Source organism: Microtus pennsylvanicus, chromosome 7, assembly GCF_037038515.1.
Source record: "Microtus pennsylvanicus isolate mMicPen1 chromosome 7, mMicPen1.hap1, whole genome shotgun sequence".
Taxonomy (NCBI): domain Eukaryota; kingdom Metazoa; phylum Chordata; class Mammalia; order Rodentia; family Cricetidae; genus Microtus; species Microtus pennsylvanicus.
Genome location: NC_134585.1, coordinates 3,032,417 through 3,041,870, shown reverse-complemented (window position 1 = coordinate 3,041,870; position 9,454 = coordinate 3,032,417). Strand labels below are relative to the sequence as shown.

Sequence of the window (9,454 nt, the reverse complement as noted above, 5' to 3'; positions counted from 1 at the left end):
GTGACAGGACTGGGGGACACAAGCCACTCTAAGTCACAATCAGATCATGGACCCTAATCCCAGGGTGGTCTCCATCAGCTATGGTAGAGGTGAGGATTCAGGGTCACAGCCTCAGTGTGCTTCCCTGTGAGGAAATCTAGGAGACCGTGTAACGGGATGAGACCGGCTCAGAGTCACTGTGTGCTGTTCCTGGTCTCGGCGCTAACCAATGAGAAGGCATGGCTGGCAGCTGATTCTCACACAGGATTTCATGGTTTGCTCGGTACGAGAAGAGAGCTGGGGACGGGAGAAACAGCTAAGCCACTTTGTCCTCAAGGAGTCCAGAGGGCTGTGGAGGGCAGGCAAAAATGACTTCTGGTCCAGTCCTTCATCCCACTCAACTTAAAAACAAAACCCAAATGAGACTTAGCTTCTTTCTGTCCCATGTTCTTGGAACTGGGGCCCTGTTCCCAAACCCACAAGTGTCCTTTTGGGTCAGACACGTGGGCAGGTGCCTTTCCAGTGTCTCACCGTTGCTGTTTCTCATCTACTGTTTTCCTACTTCTATTGTGGGGAGTGCACCTCTTGCCAAGTACCTTGCTGTCCACTTACAAATACTGTCTCCCGGAGTGTGGTACTGAGACAATCACCATTCCCATTAGGGGAGAGGAAGCTGGGGCAGAAGGGCTAAGAACCTGTGTGGAGTCACACGAGTGAGAGACGAAACTGATGTGGGAGTGTCATATGTCAATCTGTTGATTTCATTGGTTAAGCAATAAAGAAACTGCTTGGCCCTCATAGGTTAAAACATAGGTGGGTGGAGTAAACAGAACAGAATGCTGGGAGGAAGAGGAAGTGAGCTCAGACTGACAGCTCTGCTCTCTGGAGCAGAGACGCCATGCTCCCATCTCCAGGGCCGACACGAGAGCTCTGCTCTCTTAGGCCCACGCGATGAAGCAAGCCGCCAGGTCAGACATGCTGAATCTTTCCCAGTAGGACCGGTGCTCACGGATTATTAGAGATGGGTTGATCGGGATGTGAGAATTAGCCTGTAAGGGCTAGAGCTAAAGGGCCAAGCAGTGTTTAAATGAATACAGTTTGTGTGTTGTTATTTTGGAGCATAAGCTAGCAGGCGGCCAGGGTGCCGGGGACGCAGCCCTGCCACTCCTATTACTACATGAAACCACAGTTGGCACCGGGCAGTCTGGTTTCAGAGGACACACGTTAACGATCTGCACCATCTGCTGCTGGGCCAGTCTTCCATACGACTGCGTTCACAACTCCCATGAGACAACTGAATGAGTCTGCCTCGGCTTCCCTCCACCTTACCCCACGTCCTGCATGGATCCTGTCTTAGGGAATGGAAATCTGCACTGTTACTGCTGAGTGGGCTCTGTCCTCTCAGGTCCCTAGGGTGACGTCTGTGCAGACAGCTGTGAGGACGGCTGTGTCCTCAGTTGTTACAATGTCTGGTGTCTGGTTGAGTAGCTGCTAATGAGTAAAATCAGATACTTTAGCAGAAGCAGAAGCATGCAGACATGACCTCAAATGTCCACAGCAACACTGTACAGGGTGGGGAATCTGGAGTTTTACTTATAACTTTTTTTAGATGTGGTCCAATATGTTGCCCTGGCTGTCCTGGAACTTATATGTAGACTAGGCTGGCCTTGAACTTATAGAGTTCCACCTGCCTCTGCCCCTTGAGAGCTGCGTGTGCTGGCAGGCAGAGTTATATTACCTAATGTAGACATTTAAGGGAAGTGACACCATCTAAGGTTAGTAAAAATTGTGTTCTCACATAAAGAATTGATCACGACCAATTTAACTGTAGATGCGAGGGCCATGTGCACAGCACTCACTACTTTGCTAGTTCTCCCTCCCTGGAGGGGCTGCATCCTCTTAGTTTTCCCAGCTCAGTGCTTATGTTTCCCAATGGATGGGAACTGGCTTATGTGGAACAGGAGAGCTCCTTGTCTTCTCAGTTTTCAGTGACAGACAAGGTGAAGGGGTTCTGACAGAAGATTATATGTGAGAGGAAGGAGAAAGGCTGATGACCAAAGTCAGGGAAAAGTCATGGGATTTTGGCGGAGGCTGCTCATTTGTCCCGGCTTCCCAGACTCCCGAAATAACCACATGGAAATCTGTATTAATTCCAATACTCTTTGGACAATAGCTTAAGCATATTTCTGGCTAACTCTTATGTCTTAAATTAACCAGTTTCTATTAATCTATGTATCACCATGTGGCTGTGGCTTACCAGCAAGGTTTCCAGTGCATCTCTCTCCTGAGGGTGGCTACATGGCTTCTCCCTAACTCCACCTACTCTCCCTATATCTCTTTTAACCTGGCTGTATTTTGTTAAGCCATTGGCTGAAAGCAGCTTCCTTATTCATTAACCAATAAAAGCAATACATATACAGAAGGATCTCCCACACTAATGGGATGTGGGTTTAGCAGGTCAGATAACACTATGTGTTGCCATGACTGCAGGACACCCCACAACTTGATGGAGAAAAACAAGCGGAAGATTTGGTTCCTTGGCTCTGAGAATTCCATGTTTTTTGGAGCTTGTTTGGATTCTGGTTTGGGACAATGAGGAACAACTGGGTTAGAGGAAGAGTCCAGCATAATTAATAAAAACCCAGAGATAGATATTAGGGTTCAACTTGAAGACAAGAAAAGCATAGCAGTAAACCACTGGCTCTTTCCTCTACCTCAGTCCTAAAATGGTGATCCTTCCTCCAGGAATCCTCGGAATGAGACTTCCTGGCTAGTTCAGTTGGTAGAACATGAGACTTTCAATCTCAGGGTTGTGGGTTTGAGCCCCATGTTGGGCACCAAATGTAACACTATTAATAAAAACTCAGAGACAGATATTGGGGTTCAAGCTGAAGTCCAGAAAAGCAAAGCATCCATCCACTGGTTTTTACCAGGCAGTGGTGGCACACACCTTCAATTGTAGTAATATGGAGCAGCGGCGGGGTTGCGTCCCCAAAACCGAAGCCGCCTGCCCGGCTAGCTTATGCCCCGAAAGAATTACACAGACACTGTATTCTTTTAATCACTGCTTGGCCCTTAGCTCTAGCCCTTACTGGCTAATTCTGATATCCCAATCAACCCATCTCTAACAATCTGTGAGCACCGGTCTTACCGGGAGGATTCTAGTTCAGAGCTTCATCGCGTGTGTCTGCCCAGGAGCCGGGAGCATGTCTGCTCCCGAGAGGAGAGCTGTCGGGTCTGACCTCACTTCCTTTTCCTCCCGGCATTCTGTTCTGTTTACTCCTCCCACCTAAGGGTGGGCCTATCAAATGGGCCTAGCAGTTTCTTTATTGCTTAACCAATGAAATCAACAGATTGATATATGACACTCCCCCATCATTCAATCCTAGTAGCCACACTAGTTTGCCATAGACATGGGGTGATAGTTGTGCACTCCTTTAATCCCAGCACTAGAGAGGAATATAAGACAGGAGGAGACAGCTCTCACTCACAGCCTCATTCTGAGATTCCTGGAGGCAGAATCACCATTTCAGACTGAGGGTGATGTAAGAGTCAGTGGTTGGCTGCTTTGCTTTTCTGGTCTTCTGGTTGAACCCCAGTATCTGTTTCTGGGTTTAGATATGGTCTAACCCCATTAATCATGCTACAAAAAATGCACTTGGCTCTGCCATTTCTTCCATATCCCGTCTTTAGACCCACCCTGGAAAGTTGAAGTTCTGCTCAGCAAGACCAGGGGTGCTACCAGGAGGCTCCCCCTGGCTGTCCTCTGACTGCAGGGCCCTGCCATCACCTCCTTCAGCTCTCCAGCTTGAGAGGTGTACCCTTTTCTTTTCTGTTGCTGTGATAATAAACACTCTGAGTTAGGAAGGGGAGAATGGTTTATTTTGGCTTACAGTCCTAGCAGGACAGAGTCTTCATGGCAGAACGGCACTGCAGAAGGAGGGAATGGTGTGGCAACAGGCAGGGATGCCGGTCAGCAGGAGCAGGAAGCTGGCTGGCCACATTTTCATCTACACTGAGGAAGCAGAGAAAAAACAGGAAGTGCGGCAAGGCTATACACCATCAAAGCCCACCCCCACTGGCATACTTCCCCAATTAAAAAGAAAGTCCTGTGACTTTCCCAGACAGTACTAGGTGTGGATAATTGTTCAAATCCTTGAGCTTATGAGCACCAGATAGCAGCTGAGGCACCTGTAACTGCTCTCCCTAGCCCAGTGCACCCCTGTGATTGGCTGTTCTCAGATGTTACAGCTAGGAAACAGGTCCTGGCCAGACTCATCTCAGAGTAACAAAGCTGAGTTTCCCGTCTGTTTCCTGCCAAGAATGTGGCTGCTGCGTGTGTGAACCCAACTTGCAGCTGCTCCATGGAGCACCACCTAATCTCAGACCCCTGAACCTGAGCAGTCAGCTCCCCTTCCTTGTTAGAGGCATGAAATCCTAGTATCTGCCACCAGCCAGGAGCCTGATGAGATCACACCAACAATTCTAATCTGTGGTGTCTGTAAACAAAGTTCTAGGCTAAAGATTCATTTTCAACACGAGAAATGCTCCATGGCTGAGAACACTGGCTGCTCTTGCAGAGACCTCAGATTCAGCTCCCAGCACCCACAAGCAGCCCACATCACCTGTAGCTCCACTTCCAGAAGATTTGACGCCCTCTTCTGGCCTCTGAAGGCACTGCATGTGTGTGGCACACAAACATTTATGCAGGCAGAACACTAATACACACAAAATAAAATAAAACTTTTTTAAAAGAAAGGAAGAAGGCTGTATGACTTACTTTTCTTTTGCTGTAAAGAGACACATGACCAAGGAAAGTTATAAAGGTAACATTTAATGTGGGCCTTGTTCATGGTTTCAGAGGGTGAATCCATGACCATCATGGTGGGGAGCATGGCAACAGGCAGGCAGGTAAGCCTGGAGCCAAAGCAGTAGCTGAGAGTTTACTTTCTGACCCACAAGTTGGAAGCAGAGAGAGTGAGACTGAACTGGTGTGGGCTTTTGAAACGCCAAAGACCCCCTCCAATGACACACCTCCTTCCACAAGGCCATACCTCCCCATCCTTCCCAAACAGTTCCACCACTGGAAATAAAACATTCCAATATATTAGCATATAGGGAACATTCTCATCCAATCCACCACAAACCTGTTCATCACTGCGACCCAGAGAGTAGAGCAAGATGAACATCTTCCTTCATCCAGGGTGACTGACACAGCCTCTACCTGAGAGCACCAGCTGGTCCAGGGAAATGTCTGCCACTCTGTAACTGGAAGACACCAGATGGGACTGGATGGGCCCTGGGGTAAGAATGTGAATGAAAAGAAATGGAGTACACAGCCACCTCCATAAGCAGAATTGCTTTTGGAGCCTTTCTTAGAGTTTCTATTGCTGTGAAGAGGGACCATGACCAAAACAACTCTTATAAAGGAAAACATTTAATTAGGATGGCCTACAGTTTCAGAGGTTTAGTTCATTATTAACATGACAAGACATGGCAGCATGCAGGCAGACATGGTGCTGGATGCTGGAAAGGAGCTGAGAGTTCCACATCTTTATGTACAGGCAGCAGGAGGTGAACTAAGACACAGTTCCTCCAACAAAACCGCACCTCCTAATAGTGCCACTCCCTATGAGCTTATGGGGGCAATTACATTCAAACCACCACAGACCCAATACCAGAAAAGTCAGCCAGGACCTGTGTGTGGAGCCAATCAAGGCACCTGCCTGACAGTAACATTACTTAGTCAGCACCCAGAATTTCGTAATGTAATTGTCAACTGTCCAGGACACAGCAAAATGTTATATTCACCACACAATCAGGACAATCACAGCATGAATGAGAAAGTTAAACTGAACCAATATCAAGATGAATTGGATGTTGGGAAATTACAACAGAACATTAAAGTAACATCATGAAATACTTTAGTAAGCAATGACGAGGTCACCCAAACAGATAAAAACAACAGCACAATAAAAACAATCAAACAAAAAAACCAAAAACAGACGGCCTAGCTGAATAATATTACAGACTGAGAGGAATTAATGAATTTTTCACCTGAAGCCGCCGAGGAGGGCAGAAGCTGCACGCCAGCTTTAAGTGCTGAAGGTCAGAGCTGCATTAACGGATTCTATATCTGCCCAGACCGTCCTTCAGGGGTGAAGAGGAGACAAACACGTCCTTAGACAAAGGAAACGAGCAAACCTTCCTGGAGTTCGTGCACTGCAGCTCATCTCCCCACACACCTCCTCTTCCTTCCCACCGCAGGTGCCTCAGTGGCCCTGTGAGCCTCTGACTTGTCTCCTGACTCACCCCTGCTCACACCACTACCCATCAGCCTTTGCCTCTCAAACCTCGACTCCCATTGTCAATAATAGGTTTTTGAATAGGGTTCCATTATGGCGTGTTTACACCTGTATGCTTTTTCTGACCCTCCCCCTCATCCCTTTCCCCATCCTCCAGCTCTGCTCCTGCTGGTTGCTGCTCTAGTGGCTCCCATTGCTGACGTGTCACACAATGTCTTAGTTGGGGTTTCTGCGTCTTACTGTGATTAAACACTATAACCAAAAGTCCATCATCAAAGGAAGTCAGAGCAGGAACCTGGAGGCAGGAGCTGAAGTAGGTGCACGGAGGAACACTGCTTACTGGCCTGTTTCTCATGGCTTACTCCATCTGATTTTTTATATGCCTGTGGTTGACAACACCCAAAATGGGCTGAGCCTTCCCACATCAATCATTAATAAAGAACATGCCCCACCATCTTGCTTATAGCCCAGTCTTATTTTCTCAATCAAGTTGCCTCCTCTCAGATGACTCTAGCTTGTATCAGGTCGACCAGAACCTGGCCATCACACATGTATTCTACTGCCCTCTTTTGTACCTTTGCCCCACTTCATCCAACAGCTCCTTTTCCTTTCTAGTGATCACCCTAGCTTCATAACCTATCTATTACCTCCACATGCAAAAATCAAAACCGAGGATCCTCTTATGAGAGAAAATCTGTGCCATTTGTTTTACTGCACCTGGGTCATTTCATTTAATATGGTAATTTCCAGGTCTATCTATTTCCCTACAAACTTCATGATTTCAGTTTTCTTTATAGGTGAATATAATTCCATTTCTATGCACCAAGTTTTCTTTGTCCATCTGTCACAATGGACATCTGAGCTGTCTGTCACGATGGACATCTGGGCTGCTCCATTTCTTAGCTACTGAGAACAGTGCAGCAATAACCATGGTCTGTGGACATGTCTGTGGTAGGACTGGGTCCTTTCAGGTCACACCCAGCAGACAGGGGGCACGGGTGGGCGGGGGAAGCTAGGCCACATTGTAATTCTATTTTACTTTATTTCGTTATTTATTTATTTTTGTTTTTCAAGACAGGGTTTTTCTGTAGACCAGGCTGGACTCAAACTCACAGAGATCCTCTTGCCTCTTCCTCTCGAGTTCTAGGATTAAAGGTGTGCGGTACCAAGCCAGGCTTCATAGTTCTATCTTTAGTTTTTTGAAACCCTCCACACTGATTTCCATGGCAGCTACACTGAGTTGCACATCTGCCCACTGTAAACACAGGTTCCTTCCTCTCCAGCATTCGCTGTCACTGTTTCCTGGTTGGTGGTCATGACCGGGGTGAGACGGGGTCTCGGGGCAGCTTTAATTTTTCATTCCTAATGTCTCAGAATGCTGAACACCATTCCAGATATTTTTTGGCCATTGTGTGTCTTCTTTTTAGAGTTCTTCATCCAGTGCACTCTCTCATTTACTGACTGGAAGACCTGAGGTTTTCTGGTGTTGAGTTTTTTTATTCTGGAGGCATTAACCATTGTCTGAAGGAAGCTGCCAAAGGTTTTGTCTTTGTTAATAGCTATTTCTATGCATTTTTGCTCTTGAGAAAACAGAAACATGAAGAAAACCACATTAATGTTTAAGTTAAGGCACGTCATGCCATGTCTGATGGGAAGTTTCCTGTTGAAGAACCTGATGTCGCCGTCTCCTTTCTCCTTCCCTTCCCTTCCCTTCCCTTCCCTTCCCTTCCCTTCCCTTCCCTTCCCTTCCCTTCCCTTCCCTTCCCTTCCCTTCCCTTCCCTTCCCCTTCCTTCCTTTCTTTCTTTCTTTCTTTCTTTCTTTCTTTCTTTCTTTCTTTTCCTTCTTTTTTTTGTAAACTCAGGGTTTCTCTGTGTAGCCCAGGCTGTCTTGGAACTTGCTCTGTAGACTAGGGTAGCCTTGAACTCACAGAGATCAATGTCTCCGTAGTCTCCTTTCTCTGCCTGAGAGAGAGGATGCTGCCCCACACCCCACATGGCTGAACCAGGGGTGCTGTGTGATTGTCTGATTAGAATCCTGCAGAAGACTCTAGAAAAGGCTGGGTTAGGATGAAGGAGTTGGCAGAAGGCCAAGGCATTGCCTTCCTAATGTGATCTTAGCCAATCAGAAAAAGATTCCTGGTGATGCTTTTGTTGCCAGATGAAAAGCCTGTGTGAAGAGGCCTGGGAGAGCTGGAAATCCCCTGTGTGACAGACTTCCCTCACAGCCCAGGACAGAGCTGAGGAGCTTCCCTCTTAGGAAAGGAATAGGAGAGGCTGAGCTCTCAGCTTGTGTGTGGAGATCTGAGGTGGGGGTGAGGACACCGGGAGCATCCGTCTCAAAGGTCCCTGTATGACCATGTTTGTCTGCCGACTGTTCCACACTGAGTTTGATGATCCTCCTTATGCTCCCTGCGTAGGCTGAGGAGATCTGTGTCCACCCTGCACACCACAGCTGCTGGGAGCCCAGGGCCGTCCCTCTGGTTCTCTACATCAGTGTGTGCAGTGTGGGCCCAGCAATGCTGCAGCTCACCTGCGCTGCCAGAGCCCTCACGGGACGGTCTTGCTGCCCCGTCTCTACCCCTTTCCCTTCTCCCTGGTCAAGTCTGCTTTCTGGTCCTGTCCCCTGTTTAACTAGGGTCTAAAATGATAGAGATAGCATCATGGGAGGAGGGAGAGAGACTTAGTGTTTAGTCACTGGTGTTTGCAGGCACTGCTCTAGATGACTGATAAGTAGACTTGGTTTGTGCGCTCAGACCTGAGCAGACAGGGTTGGAAGAAGACACTGATACTGTCATTCGGGCTGGCACCATATGACAAGCCTGTGAGAATCCTTCCTGAAGCTGTTGCTTTAAAGCCTCAGCTTTTTGTCATTGAAACTCAAGGTGTCTGTGTCTGTAAGTTCTAAAAGGTTATGGGGGTTGCCTTTGCTGACATCAGTGATCCTATTTCACAGTTGTGGAGGATTTAAACAGCAGAAGAATTTATAAAAGTTGGATTAATTAACATCTCAAGTATTTTTCTTGGAATATCATGAATGTAATAGATTCCTGCATAAGGAAGATTCATGAGCCAACAGGACTGGGCCACATGCTGACCTGCTACTTCCAACACTCACACGTGGTGGTTCTCATTATTAACCATGGCACATCACTCTTTACTGTGTGCATAGG

The 9,454-nt window shown here is 47.3% G+C and overlaps 1 non-coding gene across 1 annotated transcript; it reads left to right on the top strand.

The window, feature by feature from the left end:
- Window positions 1-2,743: 2,743 nt before the first annotated feature.
- Window positions 2,744-2,816, top strand: Trnae-uuc (transfer RNA glutamic acid (anticodon UUC)). Its single transcript has one exon. It is a non-coding gene; the product is annotated as a tRNA-Glu (tRNA).
- Window positions 2,817-9,454: the final 6,638 nt, after the last annotated feature.